Below are 15,712 nucleotides of genomic sequence, written 5' to 3' on the forward strand. Positions count from 1 at the left end.
CAGGTTTCATTCCAAGAATGCATTTGTAAGTCAATTTGTTCTTAAGTCCAACAAAGTTAGCCTAGATACCCAACTAACACACGGCTATATACTGCCACTTTTATTCCTGTGTCTGGACATCCTGGGCTTGCAATAAGGATACGGTTCTACTTACTGTACTCTATACAGTATTGTACAGTGGAGCACACAAAAGCACAACCACTTCTGTGGGTGCACAAAAGTGCCAAAAGGATGCAAGCGCGTGCCAGAAACAAGAACTAACTTACATGATTGGACACGTGAATGCATACCAGCATCTCTCAAAGCTGGCAACTTGAAGGTTGCTGTGTAAGGGACTTACTCTAATGATTGCTGAGAGTTTTCCGCCGAGCCTTTTTCTGGGAATTACTTATGCACAGAGTCACTTCACCCAAATTTCTTCTCCCTCCTCTGGGTCAGCCCACACCCAATGATGGTTAATATTGGGATCTGAAGTCCTTACCCCTTTACCTCTATTCAGAACACTCTGGGGGCCATTCCAGCTCCTCCACATCCCATGGCATCAGCTGAGGTCTTTGTTGGACCCACATTCAAGTTTGGCTTCACTCTCAGCCAATCCTACTTCATCCTCCCAGAGCTATGGATCCCATAAGAATTCCCAACCAATCTCCTGCCACAAACCTCTGCTTCAGAATCTGCTTTCTGGGAACCTGACCTGAAACAATTGTTTAACAAAATTAGTCTCCATATTGTGTGTGTGTGTGTGCTAAGTCACTTCAGTCATGTCTGACTCTGTGACCCTATGGACCATAGCATGCCAGGCTCCTCTGTCCTTGGGATTCTCCAGGAATGAATATTAAAGTGGGTTGCCACGCCCTCCTCCAGGGGATCTTCGTGAGTCAGGGATCAAACCCGTGACTCCTAATCTCCCTCACTGGCAGGCAGGTTCTTCACCACTAGCGGCACCTGGGAAGCCCATCTCCATACTGTCTGGTGCAAATATTTCCTGCTTTCTGCAGACCACACTGGCCTCATCTTCTACTTCCCATGACAAATGATATTTGTATTCTGTGATATGCTGGCGGTGTCCCTGGCAAGGACATTTTCTCAGGTCAATATAATTATGAAAATTGCTTCAGTCAAGCACTGTCATTGAAGGACTTTATTATAAAATCAACACACGAGTCAATCCCATAACATCATCTAAGAAATCTTTAAAATTTCATATTGAAAAAGATAGTACAGTCTGCAAAATAAACAGCAATAACTATTGGACGATTGACTCAACCTGTGAAATTCAAGTCTCTTAAGAGTGGCCAGCAGTTCAATGGAAGATTATGATTTCAATGATCATAAAGTTTATGAAACTTTATGAAACTGATCTCAGGCAAAATATGGAGCATATTCTTCTAGACTATGTTGCTTTCCCTCCAATTCTTCACAAGTATACATGCATCTCTTCAGAGCTCTCCATTTTGTTTGCTCAAGATTAAGACATCGTCATTCTAATAAATGGAGAGAAATGACATCAAAGCAAGGTATGCTCCATAGCCTGGAGCATTGTTCAATTACCAACCAATATCAAAGCATCTTCTTTATATATTTTGCTGATTTTGTGCAGTGCTTTTCTGAACATAAATAGACTTTTATAACCAGAAAAAAACATTCTGTTGGACAACAGCTTAAAAGTAGGCATACATGTACACACACACACACACATACACACACATACACAATACCAACTCTCTAACAACGAAACCTTTGCTTTTACAAAACTATTCTAGTCTTAGAGAACCCTACTGGCAACTATGAGATCTTAAATAGAGCTATACATTTGGGATCTACGTAAACCTAAACAATTTTCCAAAGAATCTAAAATCTGAATGTAAGGCTAGGATTAATAAATTTTTACTGTACTCACCACCCAAGCTTCCTAGAATCTGTAACTTTGCACATGCTGATTATTTTTTATTGATTTAACATTATATTTAGAGATATCTCTTCCCTGGTGGCTCAGACGGTAAAGAATCTGCCTGCAATGCAGGAGACCCAGGTTTGACCCAGGTTGAGACCCAGAAAGATCCCCTGGAGGAGGAAATGGCAATCCATTCCAATATTCTTGCCTGGAGAATTTCAGGGATGATCTCTATATTCCTTTGGAGTTTTATCTCTGGTCTAAAAAAGGAGAGATTTAAACCCAAATTTGTACTGAGTTACTTTTATTTTACTTACAGTGAACTGTATTTTCCAAAGATGGCTGCAATGGTATCTCCCATCTTTCTAGCTTTTCTTACAATATGACCATGACATCTCTCCCATGAAGTTATAGTGCGTTTCTTTTTGAAATTGATTGTATGCTTGTGACTGCCTTATCCAAGAGTATGACCGAAGTAATACAATGTGAATTTCAAGGCTAGATCATAAAATGCATGTGCTTCAGCTTTGGTCCCCTGTGGTATGCTCTTATAGCAGTTGCCATCCTACGCTCTGCTCACTCAGTCGTGTCCAATTCTTTGTGGCCCCATGAACTGTAGGCTGCTCTGTCCATGGAATTTTCCAAGCAAGAATACTGGGGTGGGTTGCCTTTTCCTCCGCCAAGGGATCTTTCTGACCCAGGGACTGAATCCACGTCTCTTGTGTCTCCTGCATTGGCAGGTGGATTCTTTACCATTGAGCCACCTGGGAAGTAGCCATGCTATAAAGAAGCCCAAGAAACCTGAGCAAAAGTATAAGGGAAAATCCTCTCTGAAGGCCAAACTTGGGTTAGACTCTCCCTTATATACTTTCACGGTACTGTGCATTTTCCCTACAGATCTATTAAAACAGTAGTAATCAATTAATTTCTTCAATATTTATTCATTTGTCATCAACTTCTTCCTCTAGAATTTAATTTCAGGAGGACCAAAACTAGTCAGTCTTATCTTTGTCTGCCTTCTGTCTAGAATGCCTGCCATGTAATGGTCCATCAACAAATGCTGACCAAATTCAAAAAGGGACAAAAAGGGCAAGCAGTTGGCAAGACCTCACATCAGATGTTTGTGACATTAAGGATAAGGTGCAGCTCTTTCAAAGGATTTGAAAGCTTACAAAGAGACCATGACTACTGCACTAAAAATTAAATGCTAATAAAGTTTAAGTCTGAGCAAAGCTGGGCATACAGGAAATGTTTATACGCACGGCATGTTTTCCCAGATCACAGTTATCTAGCTCCACACCCCTCTTTTTTGGCAGAAGTGCCTTCCCTTTTCAGTCCTCTCACAAAGCTTGGAGTCCCAGTCAGGGTGTTTGAGACAAGCCTGTGGAATAGAGCAGCTCATTTGCATGGCAATGCCTTCATAATGGGCTTCCTTGATGGCTCAGTGGGTGAAGAATCCACCTGCAACGCAAAAGACACAGGAGACCTGGGTTTAACCCCTGGGTTAGGAAGATCCCCTGGAGGAGGAAATGGCAACCCACCCCCTCCAGTATTCTTGCCTGGAGAATCCCATGGACAGAGGTGCCTGGTGGGCTACAGTCCACGGGGTTGCAAGAGTTGGACACGACTGAGTGAGTAAGTGAGCCTTCATAATTCTCCTTTCCTGTTCAAAACTAAAGTGATCACTAAAGTGATAAAGTGATAAAGTGGTAGATCTTGGTGCTACTGCATTTTGAAATGGACACTTCTTTGTTTTGGAGGAGAGCTGGGGACTCTCCTGGGTACTGTGGGATGTATAGCAACATCCCTGGCCTCCGCCCAGCAGACAGTGGTAGCAACACACCCTCAGCCCCCACCAGGTCCCTCCAAGTTGTGTTAACCAAAAAAAAAAAGTCTCTGGACATTGCTTGATGTCCCTAGAAAGAAAAACTGCCAGGTGTTGAGAATCCCCAGTCACAGAGAAAACAGAAAAGCTGCCAGGCAACCATCAGGCCTCTGTGTAAGGAGCATAGCACGGTTCACGTGGACACCAAGGGTGTCAGTGCCGACACACTGTGATTGGCGGCCTTTCCCCTTAGAGCCAGGTCCAGCAGGTCTGGCCTGATAACCAGCCACCTTGTCTCATTTTGTTTTAAGTTAGGCCCATGTGTCTACAGACCCTCAGTAGTCAAGTGCTCTTCGCCCTCCTCTACGGCTGCACTCTGCAATAAAAGGCTCAAAGCAATGCCTTTGTGCATTAAATACCTTCTGGAGGTTTTAAACAATTCTTTTATCCATATTCTATTTTTACCATGATCCCTCTTCATAGGGTCTGGGATGAGGTCAATTGGTCCATCTAGAGTACAAGTGATTGATACATGGTACACTCTGGATCCCCACTACCCAGCAAGGGCTTCTTCGGGGTTTAAGACATACCCAAATACATAGGAATCCAAGGATAAGGATGACTCAGATTCAGCCTCGGACCTTTACCATAATCACATATGAAATAAGTAGTACTCATAGCAGGATAGGGCTATAAATGATTATATTGAGTTTCTGTTCACATCTCTTCCCAAATCTTGCTGGAAACATTGGTTAAAAACCACTAGCTAACATCTCTCATGGGGATACCAGACAAGTAAGTGTCATGAAATGAGTTTCTCCACATTCCTTAAAGTAGCCCAGGCTTCTCCAGTGTTCACAATCCAAAGGACATTCCCTCAAGGTGAGTTTCACATTTCAACACATTAAAATTGAGGTTGTTTCCCACGTCCCAGGAAGGAGAGATTCAATAACCCACATGCCTTTCTGCTTTCCTGCTGGTCTGTTCATAGAGGAGGCAGCCTGCTTACAATTATTGAAACAGAAAAGCCAGATAATGATGTGTCTGAGAACAACCTCAAAAACAGTGCCTGGGTCACTCCCTCTGTGTTTATGGATGCCTATGTCATCTGGCTGTGAGAGTTCTGGTTTCATGGGGGTGATGCAGTTACGGCCCAGTCCCCACATAGCTGTCTTTAAAAAACACGGATTCCTGTGCAAAGAAGACAGATACTCCAGGAAACAGGGGGTGGCCACTGTCTGTGATTATAAAGTTGTGATTGCAAATAGTCTCAAGTAGCACTGAAAAGATAGAATGCAGACAATCTGTCTTCCTTCTCCTTATTGCTCTGGAGATGAATTTAAGGGTGTCTTCTGAGGCCAACTGAATCACCACCCTTTGCTTCCATGACTATGTGAAATGTTTTAAAATTATTTTATGTTGTGTAAAAGTTCAGATAACTTTACCTTCTCTGCAGTGATCTGACATTGGAAATCATCTTGCAGCAACAGAATATCAAGAGTGAGATTTGAGGTTATTTTCCACCATGACAAAATAGGTATATGTGTTGTTCCAATTGCATCCATGAAAAGGAAGGTTCTAGAATCTCAGATAGGACATGAGTATTCAGGTTATTTATGATGAAACAGAACTCATCATTCACATAGATGCCAATGACTCTGACCTACCTGCCCTGTATAATAGGGAATCTGTTTGGTTACACATTTGGGATGCAGAGCATGTGCTTCAGAGGATGATGCAGCTGAGCAGAGCAAAGTCTCAAGTATAAGGAGAGAGCACCCTATTCCTTCCCAGAGGGGGCAAGTGAGTGAGGGGTCACAGGTCACCAGCCAATAGTGTTTAACAGTGACCTGTATCATCAACAGTATTGAGCTCGTCAGCTTTGAGTGAGAGAAGAACATTCTTTCATCCTAAGCAATTATTTCTATCAGCCAGTTAAAATCCCAGTCCAATGGAAAATGATTTCAGGCAACTGTGTCCTTTGATTCATAAGAAGAAAAAAAATAGAATATGAAAAACAAAACTTTTATTGAGGGATGGTGACCTTAGCATAATTTTGAGGAAGGACAAATCTGTGAAAACATTATCAAAATTGCATAGCCAATCTGCAAAGCAGACTCCAAGTCAGCTCAACTAAAGCTTTCATTTGAGGTGAAGCTTAGTAGCTTCTCTGTCTTATCTATTAGACTTTCTAGGACTTCCCTTCATAGAGCCGTTCAGCTTCAGCTTCTTCAGCATTACTGGTCAGGGCATAGACTTGGATTACTGTGATATTGAATGGATTGACTGGAAATGAACAGAGATCATTCTGTCGTTTTTGAGATTGCACCCAAATATTGCATTTTGGAATCTTTTGTTGACTATGAAGGGTACTCCATTTCTTCTAAGGGATTCTTGCCCACAGTAGTAGATACAGTGGTCATCTGATTTAAAGTCTCCCATTCCAGTCCATTTTAGTTCACTGATTCCTAAAATGTCGATGTTTACTCTTGCCATCTCCTGTCTGACCACTTCCAATTTACCTTGATTCATGGACCTAACATTCCAGGTTCCTATGCAATATTGTTCTTTACAGCATCAGATTTTACTTCCATCACCAGTCACATCCACAACTGGGTGTTGTTTTCGTTTTGGCTCCGTCTCTTCATTCTTTCTTAAGTTATTTCTCCACTCTTCTCCAGTAGCATATTGGGGCCCTACCGACCTGGGAGTTCATCTTTCAGTGTCATATCTTTTTGCCTTATCTTTCATACCTCCAAGTCAGGCTTCAACAGTATAAGAACTGAGAATTTCCAGATGTTCAAGGTGGATTTAGAAAAGGCAGAGGAACCAGAGATCAAATTGTCAACATCCGTTGGATCATCAAAAAAGCAAGAGAATTCCAGAAAAACATCTACTTTCACTTTATTGACTATGCCAAAGCCTTTGACTGTGTGGACCACAACAAACTGTGGAAAATTCTGAAAGAGATGGGAATACCAGACCACCTTATCTGCCTCCTGGGAAATCTGTATGCAGGCCAAGAAGCAATAGTTAGAACTGGACATGGATAACAGACTGGTTTCAAATCGGGAAAGGAGTACATCAAGGCTGTATACTGTCACCCTGCTTATTTAACGTCTATGCAGAGTACATAATGTGAAATGTCAGGCTGGATGAAGCACAAGCTGGAATCAAGATTGTCGGGAGAAATATCAATAACCTCAGATATGCAGATGACAGCACACTTATGGCAGAAAGCAAAGAACTAAAGAGCCTCTTGAGGAAAGTGAAAGAAGAGAGTGAAAATGTTGGCTTAAAACTCAACATTCAAAAAACTAAGATCATGGCATCTGGTCCCATCACTTCATGACAAATAGATGGGGAAACTATGGAAACAGTGAGAGACTTTATTTTTGGGGGCTCCAAAATCACTGCAGATGGTGACTGCAGCCATGAAATTAAAAGATGCTTGCTCCTTGGAAGAAAAGCTATGACCAATCTAGGCAGCATATTAAAAAACAGAGACATCACTTTGTCAACAAAGGTCCTTCTAGTCAAGGCTATGGTTTTTCCAGTGGACATGTATGGATGTGAGAGTTGGACAATAAAGAAAGCTGAGCGCTGAAGAATTGATGTTTTTAAACTGTGGTGTTGGAGAAGACTGTTGAGAATCCCTTGGACTGCAAGGAGATCTGACCAGTCTATCCTAAAGGAAATCAGTCCTGGGTGTTCATTGGAAGGACTGATGCTGAAACTGAAACTCCAATCTTTCGGCCACCTGATACGAAGAACTGACTAATTGGAAAAGACTCTGATGCTGGAAAAGATTGAAGGCAGGAGAAGGGGAAGACAGAGGATGAGATGGTTGGATGGCATCACCGACTTGATGGACATGAGTTTGAGCAAGCTCCGGGAGTTGGTGATGGACAGAGAAGCCTGGCGTGCTGTGGTCCATGGGGTTGCAAAGAGTCGGACATGACTGAGCAATTGAACTGAACTAAACAGCTTCCCTGGTGGCTCAGATGGTAAAGAATCTGCCTTCAATGCAGGAGATGTGGGTTCAATTCCTACGTTGGGAAGATCCCCTGGAGAAGGTAATGGCAACCCACCTTGCTAGTCTTGCTTGGGCAATCCCATGGACAGAGGAGCCTGGTGGGCTCTACTCCATAGAGCCACAAAGAGTAGGGCATGACTCAGCAACTACCACACACAGAATCACATGCTTGACAGTGGATAATAGTTGTTTCAAAACTCACTAGGACAAGAATTCCCCTTTTCCCATGTAGATGCTTTCCTGAGAACCAAAGCAGGTGAACATCATTAGGAACACAAGGGAAAGAAAACGTAATACAGAAGTCATGGTATTTGAAATTGCTAACCATGCTTGGGGCAGCATTTGGGTAGATTTCCGAGCTCTTCTGTTTCTATTTATATTGTCAGCTAAACTGCAGGAAAGTCAATGTGGTGGAACAAACGCAGTAAAAATGGCAGAGAAAGGAAATTAAATAAGCATATTCTGAAATACTCTCAGGACAACAGGAGCGGTGCCAAGTAATAAGCATAAACAAAATGTCAGGCTAAATGTAGCTAAAACTGTCAAAACTTTTCCATATTTACTTAAATAAATAAAATATCCAATTTGATCACTGCTGTGACCACTATTGGAATGTTTTTGCTGGTACACTGGAAATATCTAGCCTGTGAACTGAAAACTGATAAGCAAGAGAAGAAAATGTGTTCAAATCCTAGTGTCCAGATGTGTCCATTCTAGTTCATCTCATGCATTCTCAGTAGGATATTATTACCTGGACTCCAATTGGCCTGCAGAGCTTTGGTGCTCTGTCCAGATCTTTCTTTGAGGGTGGCACACCCAACTCCCAGTTGCCCAGGGCTCACAGCTGCATCTCACACTGGCAACTACTTCTGCGTCAGGAACTGCTTTGCCTGAGGTGACATCTCCTGGGGAAGGTGGTCTCACAGCTCATGAGCTGCTATGGGGACTTAAGGCCAAGCTTCCTTTCCTTCTATTTAGGAGAACCTGAAGGACCAGCCCAGCTCTAAAATTCCCCTTGGGGGATTTCCTTGGTGGTCCAGTGGTTAAGACTGGACCACTATAGGGGGCACAGGTTTGATCTCCAGTCAAGGAACTAAGATCCACATGCCATGAGGCATGGCCAACATTTTTAAATAAGTAAACAGATGATAGGTAGATAGATAAGGAAAATTCCCCTTGGGATCAGATGAAGCCTCACTTGCAACTGTATTGGAGGTCAACTTCTTGGTCTCCTCAATCTTATCATGCTGACTTCCTTACCGGTGTATTTCCCAAGAACATCCCCTACAAACCTTCTACTGCTATCTGCTGCGCCTTATCTCAGAATCTTTCCAAGGAATCTAGTTAAAGTGAGTTGATGACAGGAGTGGTTCCAGGAAGAAGACCCAAAATTGGGATTTGGGAGCTGGATCACTGCCAGCTCTCTGGCAATGAGGACGGTAGGTAGCAGCGGAAGGTAGCAAACAGTAACTAGTGTGCTAAAGCAGTGCAGTTGTTCAAACTTTCACTGGTGGTACAAGAGAAGCGATAGCAGTGGATGGCAAAGCAGCAGCCAATGTCATGTATCTAGGGTGTGAGAGATGGGGGGGAAAAGGCAACTCTAAGGGTGGAGATGGGTGGCTGTTGAGTGCCACTGATTCATAACTAAGGGTGATTATTCACTTCACAGCAGAAGTGAATACACTTACAGTGCACAGGAGCTGGTTAAACATACTACCAAAGGGATTTCCCTGGTGGTCCAGTGATGTGGGTGATCCAGGGGATTTGGGTTTCATCCTTGAGCCTCTGCTCCACAACAAGGGAAGCCCAGATGCTGCAATAAAAACCCAGGGTAGCCAAAAATTTAAAAACAAAAATAAATAAAATATAATAGCAGAAAAAAAAGTATGCTTGTGAGTACAAATCCTTAAAAGAATTTTGGGTCAAGGGGTAAAGGAGAGGGATGTGACGTTGGATCAGAAATCTACTTCAGAATACAGATATAATACTCTCTTAAGACTTTGGAAAACAATGCTTCTATACTGCTAGGCTGGCTCTTGGAAATTTAGACAAAGCAATAGCCCACACTAAATGAAGCAGCCATGCCAGAACCAATATAACAGTGGGAAGGATAAGGAATCAAAGGACTCAGAAAGGTGAACACAGTAAAGTTGATATACTACGTAAAGCTACTATTTTCCGCAAGTGGCACACAGAACCCTCCCTCTGCTGACGCAGCAAGAATGCCCTGGTGCGAACGTTTCCAGCCTTACCAAGAGCCTCAGTCGGGGCCATATTCTGAAGGCCAGAGCTGGGATTGGCAACATAATTTGCAGAGCCTGGTGCAAAATGAAAATGTGGACTCCCTTGCTTGAAAAGAATTTCGAGCCTGCAACAGCAGAGCATTAGACAGTGTGAGGGCCCTTCCAAGTGTAGGGCTAGGTGCAGTCACACAGGACAAGGGCTCACAAAGCCGGTCATGCGAAAGGCTTAAGAGAAAGCTTGTTGTTACAGAAGTGGGGTCCCTCTTGACACCGGCGACGATGGACCCCTTAAATAATAGAGACCAAGAAGCAGCACTTAACCCTCAGAAGCAAATGAACATGATGATTACAGCAAGAAGCAAGGTTGAAACAGCCCCAGGAAGCCTGACTTTCAGAGAACAATGGAGATGTTCCTAGAGGCAAAATAGATAGGCATCAAGTCAGAGTCTTTCTGCACTAAATAATCAAGATAATCAGGAAGTTGAGAGCAACCACTTCCATAAAAACTGGTCAATTTCCAGACAGGAGCCTATTCTCAGACTCAGAACCCATTGACTAAAGGATCAATTTCCTTTGAAGAATATTATGAAGCACAACAGTAAGTATATTCAGTAGTAAGTTCCCAAGACCTTCAAAGAGGCGAATGGCATTTATGTAAGTAACTGTGCATTGAGGACAAAGGGATGACCAGATCTTTCAAGAACTGAAAGATTCTAAATTGGATTGATACCCAGAGATCCAAAGCATCAGCATGGCCCCCTTGTTGGGATACATAGAGGCCAGTAACCAATGGAGTCATAGCCTACATCCGTTTCACAGTTCATTCACTGGATCCACGGGCCCATCCATTGATCATTTCTGCCAGACTCCAAATATACCACATGGGTTCCTTCATACATGGTGTAAGCCATCACAGTGGAGAGGGCCAAGTGAAAGGTCTGAAACTGCTCGTTCCTTGACCGAGATGGTAAATCAAAACAAAAGCACGAAGGTGGTACTGCCACCTTCACAGTTTAAAGAAAGCAGGGATGTGGGTCTCTGTGAGTTCGCAGTTTAATCACTGGTCAGATTTCTCAAGCACCAAGTTAATTACGCTGGAGGATAATAAGCTGCCACCTCTCATCTCAAATCACTGTTCTCTCACTTTAAAAGAGAAAGGCAAAAAAAAAAAAAAGAGAGAAAGGCATACCTCTCACTCATCTCAAGACCTAGCCTCCCTGATCCAAGCAAAAGAACATTTGGAGAAGATATTGCTCTCATGGGTCAGTCCTTAACATACAAATTAAGAAATACTCATGGCAAAGTTCTTAGTTAGCTAACAAGTTTTCTAAGTATCCAATTATTTAGTTATCCTAAAATTAGTATTCTAAAATGAGATGGCTGTCACCAGGATGCATGTTAACAAGTGTATATGAATGAAAAAATGAAATCAGACTTTTCTGATGAAGACTAAGTCTGATTTGGCTGAATAACTTGACAGTGAGAACTGGCTTTGTTAATTAGATGATGTGGCAACAGGTACCATAAGCTGGATAAGCTAAATCTAACAGGTCCACAAGTTTGGTAAAAATACATTGAAAACACTTATGCAACACACAGTATGTTGGAAACTACATCCTTGGTACCTAATTAAACTGATGACACGAGCTTAAAAATATGGGAGTTACACACCTTTTAAAAATTCTTTTAGGAAGTACAAGAGCAAAACAGTTGAGGATAGTATTCTAGATCTTACTAACAAAGAACATTAGATCTGGAAAGGATATGGCTGTGGTACAACCTTATTTAAAGAGAAGAAAACAGAGAAGTTAAACAACCTGCAACCAACTTGTGAAAGAGCTGGGATTAGATCTCGAGTCTCCTGTCCCTCGGAGAAGGAAATGGCAACCCACTCCAGTATTCTTCCTGGAGAATCCCATGGACAGAGGAGCCTGGCGGGCTACAGTCCATAGGGTTGCAAAGAGTCGGACACAATTGAAGTGACTTAGCACGCAGGTACGCTCCTGGTCCCTAAGGAATGATTCCACTGAATACACCTTTCTCCTAGGACTCTGCCCTCTACCCCACCCCACAGAGCCATTTAGGAGCCCCCTAAGGCAGAAAGCAGACTTTAGTTAAATAAATGAACAGTTCTCTTCAGAAGTGTCAAGGTAGGCAGAATCTGCCTGCTGGCTTATCCTTAACAGACTTTAGCTGTCACACCAGCGGGAAAAAGTGGGATGCAGTGTTTGGTCTGAAGAATGAGCCTGAGTCACAAGAATATCGTCATGGGCCATGGGCAACTTCACGGTCCTGGGGCAGGCATCGAACTGGAAGATCAATTTCCCCCAGCCTCACACAACGATCACATCTGTCTTTCGAAATGCATTTCCCAAGCTCAGCCAGCTCCTCTTCCTCCATTGCCAGACTTCAGCCTGACACCTGGTCACGTCTCAAGGTGCCTCCCTCTCAGGTTTAATTAGCAGGATGCTCTAGGAGAGTGTGTCCCTGAGCACAATTGGTCATGATTCTGCTTCATAGGCAATAAGATTATATCCCCCATTGATCCAGTCAGAACGTCCTACGACACAGTTCATGCTCTCTGCTTTATTTTCCTGGTTTGGGGGTTTTGTTCTGTTTTCCAGAGAATTTCTATTTTTCCGTTCAGCTTAACTGAAGATGTTTACCTGCTTTAAGCTCAGAGGAATGAGAGCGTATAAATCTCTGAAAGCAGGCAAGGGAAGGCTTTCGGGTTTGTAAGATTCCACTGGCTTTCGTTTGCAATGATGAATAGCGCTAACTAGACTAAAATCCGAAAATGATATATTTATAGTGGAGGAATTGTCCATGTTAACTGGGCATACAATTACAGTGGAACATTTAATAAGCAAAGTATAAGGGCCAAGAGTGCTCACGATAAAAATCACCGAGAGAAGTTCAGTGACCATTGATTTTGAATGGATGGCATTAATCTATGAGCGATCGATACCTTTTTAATTGGAATTCTGCCGTCTCTGGGTATATACAGAGCAAAGTCTATTAAGGCAAATGATAAGTCCTCTTTGTTTTAGAGCTTACAGCAGGGAATTAGAGATGAGATTTTTGATTAGGACATTTATAACACTCACTAGCATCATTTAGCTATGAAATAAAATCAAAGAAGCAGCTCTGTTTACACCAGAGACTCCAACTCTAAAGAGGTATTCTTTCTCCTTCTGTATGTACAAATACTGTCACCAGCCACCCCCCATTCTGCTTGCTTACTATCCCTTATTTCAGAGGAAAACAAGACCTTGTACTTTAGAGATGGATTTTTGTTCCCCTGCCTGGGAGATTAGGTAACAGAAAAACCTATGGACCAGAGTGAGAACTCCAGATTTCATTCGGATGCCATTACTTACCACTTTACCACAGTGCAACTTCTCTGGGCTTTCATTGCATCAGCTATAAAATAAAGATAATAATATTTACCTCCTCTGGTGGTAAGGATTAAATGTTCAGTTCAGTTCAGCCGCTCAGTCATGTCCAACTCTTTGTGACCCCATGAACCGCAGCACACCAGGCCTCCCTGTCCATCACCAACTCCCGGAGTTTACCCAAAATCATGTCCATTGAGTCGGTGATGCCATCCAACCATCTCATCCTCTGTTGTCCCCTTCTTTTCCTACCCTCAAGAAGCATCATACAAGGTATGTCAGTATGATGGCCTCTGCGAATGGACGCTTCTGAACGACTTCACTTGTTGATCTTAAAAGCTCCTTCATTTTTCAAAACAAAAATGTCCCCATGATTCTGGAAGACCGGGTAGCTCCAGGGACAATATATCACGATCACATCCACTTCCCATTTTCTTGCCTTCTCCACACCTTCAAATTTCATGATTCCCTGTCCATCCCAATCTAAATCTATGAGTCTGTTTCTGTCCTGTAAATAAGTTCATCTGTATCATTTCTTTTCAGATGCACACACTGCTCTATTTAAAACGGATAACCAACAAGGTCTGTATAGCACAGGGAACTTTGCCCTCTGTTACGTGGCAGCCTGGATGGGAAGGGAATTGGGGGAGAACGGATGCATGTATATGTATGGCTGAGTCTTTTTGCTGTTCATCCAAAAATATCACAACATCGTTAACTGGCTATATTTTAATACAAAATAAAAAGTTAAAAAAAAAAAATCATGTGATTCCTTAGGCCATTCCCAGAAAGCCAAATGCCCTCTGAGCTGGTCTGACCCAAGCCTGCTGAACCATGCCACACCCTCTTCTAATTTCAGACAAGCTGAAGGACCAGGACGCGAGGGATGTGCCCCTGGAAATGGCGGGGTGCAGGGCAGGGAGGGAAGACGCTAGAGGGCCTGGCTGACTTGATTCTAGGGAATCAGTCCTGAGTGGACACTTAAAACAGAATCTCTCCCCTGTCAGGGCTAATGTTCAGTGGAGAACACGGGAGAGGAAAAGCCTCTTAAAGTGATAAGCTGCAGCAAAATTCCAGAAGCCCTGAAATGAGAGAGGCAAGTGCTGGAAGAAGATACTCGGAGCGTGTTACACCCAAATGCATCATCCGTTCTGACAGGCAGATTTCACGGGGAGCCAAACCTTGACAGTTCTCCTCCCCTGCTTTTTAAAAAACTGCTTCCCTAGCAACCCCTGACTAAGCGGTGCAGTCACACCACACTGCAGGTGCGCTCACCGCCGGCACCTCCCTCTCTGGGAGGCCAATTCCTTCAGATGGTGGTGCAGGTGGACACCGAGGGGGTGAACAGGGGATGGGAGCGGCACGTTTCCGCTGGCCCCACCATGGGTCCCAGGCACATCTTCCCCTTACGCTCAGCTCTTGTCACAAATACATTCTCCACCACGGAAATGCTATTGCGGCGGGGGGAGGCGGAGGAGGGCACTGGATTCTTTGCTTGGGGGCATTTGTTTCTTTTCTTTGATGGTAAGTAGGCTAGCAAAGGGCTTCCCTCATGACTCAGACGGTCGAGAATCCGCCTGCAATGCGGGAGACCTGGGTTCGATTCCTGGTTTGGAAGATCGTCTGGAGTAGCAAATGGTAACCCACTCCAGGATGCTTGCCCTGAGAATTCCACGAACAGAGGAGCCTTGCGGGCTACAGTCCATGGGGTTGCAAAGACTCGGACACGACTGAGCGACGAAGCACAGCACAGCACAGGCTAGCAAAACGATGCCAATTCACTATAGGGTGTTGACGTCTTCTATAAACATCATAGAAGAGCTGGCAACATCACGGGCATATTTTGCACAGTCAGAGTTTCTTATATTTTAATTCTGGTCGTACATGCATGCTCAGGGCTCAGTAGCTCAATCGTGTCCAACTCTTTGAGACCCCATGGACTGGAGCCCGCCAGGCTCCTCCGTTCATGGAATTTTCCAGGTAAGAATACTGGAGTGGGTTGCCATTTTCCTCCTCCAGGGGATCTTCCCCACCCAGGGATCGAACCTGCATCTCTTGCATTGGTAGGAGGATTCTTTACCACTGAGTCAGCTGGAGAGCCAGTTGTGATAGTAGAAGGGAATACAGAGGAAGGTTAAAAATAAATAAACAAAAAACACATTAAAAGTGTTGTTGAGGGAAATCCCCTGGCTGTCCAGTGATTCAGACTCTGATTTGACTGCTGAGGGTCTGGGTTTGACCTCTGGCCAGGTAAACTAAGATCCCGAAAGACGCTAGGTGTGGCCAAAAAAAGTTTTGTTGAGATGACTGTATAATATG

At 43.5% G+C, this 15,712-nt stretch overlaps 1 long non-coding RNA gene across 3 annotated transcripts in view; it reads right to left on the minus strand.

Moving 5' to 3' along the window:
• Positions 1 to 1,034: 1,034 nt before the first annotated feature.
• LOC122428627 overlaps positions 1,035 to 15,712 on the minus strand; it is a 93,362-nt gene continuing 78,684 nt past the window's right edge. For all 3 annotated transcript variants that reach the window (XR_006265779.1, XR_006265780.1, XR_006265778.1), the window contains one exon: positions 1,035 to 3,355. This is a non-coding gene — a long non-coding RNA (uncharacterized LOC122428627). The remainder of the gene's footprint in view (positions 3,356 to 15,712) is intronic.

The sequence above is a fragment of the Cervus canadensis genome, chromosome 27, assembly GCF_019320065.1.
Source record: "Cervus canadensis isolate Bull #8, Minnesota chromosome 27, ASM1932006v1, whole genome shotgun sequence".
Classification (NCBI taxonomy): Eukaryota; Metazoa; Chordata; class Mammalia; order Artiodactyla; family Cervidae; genus Cervus; species Cervus canadensis.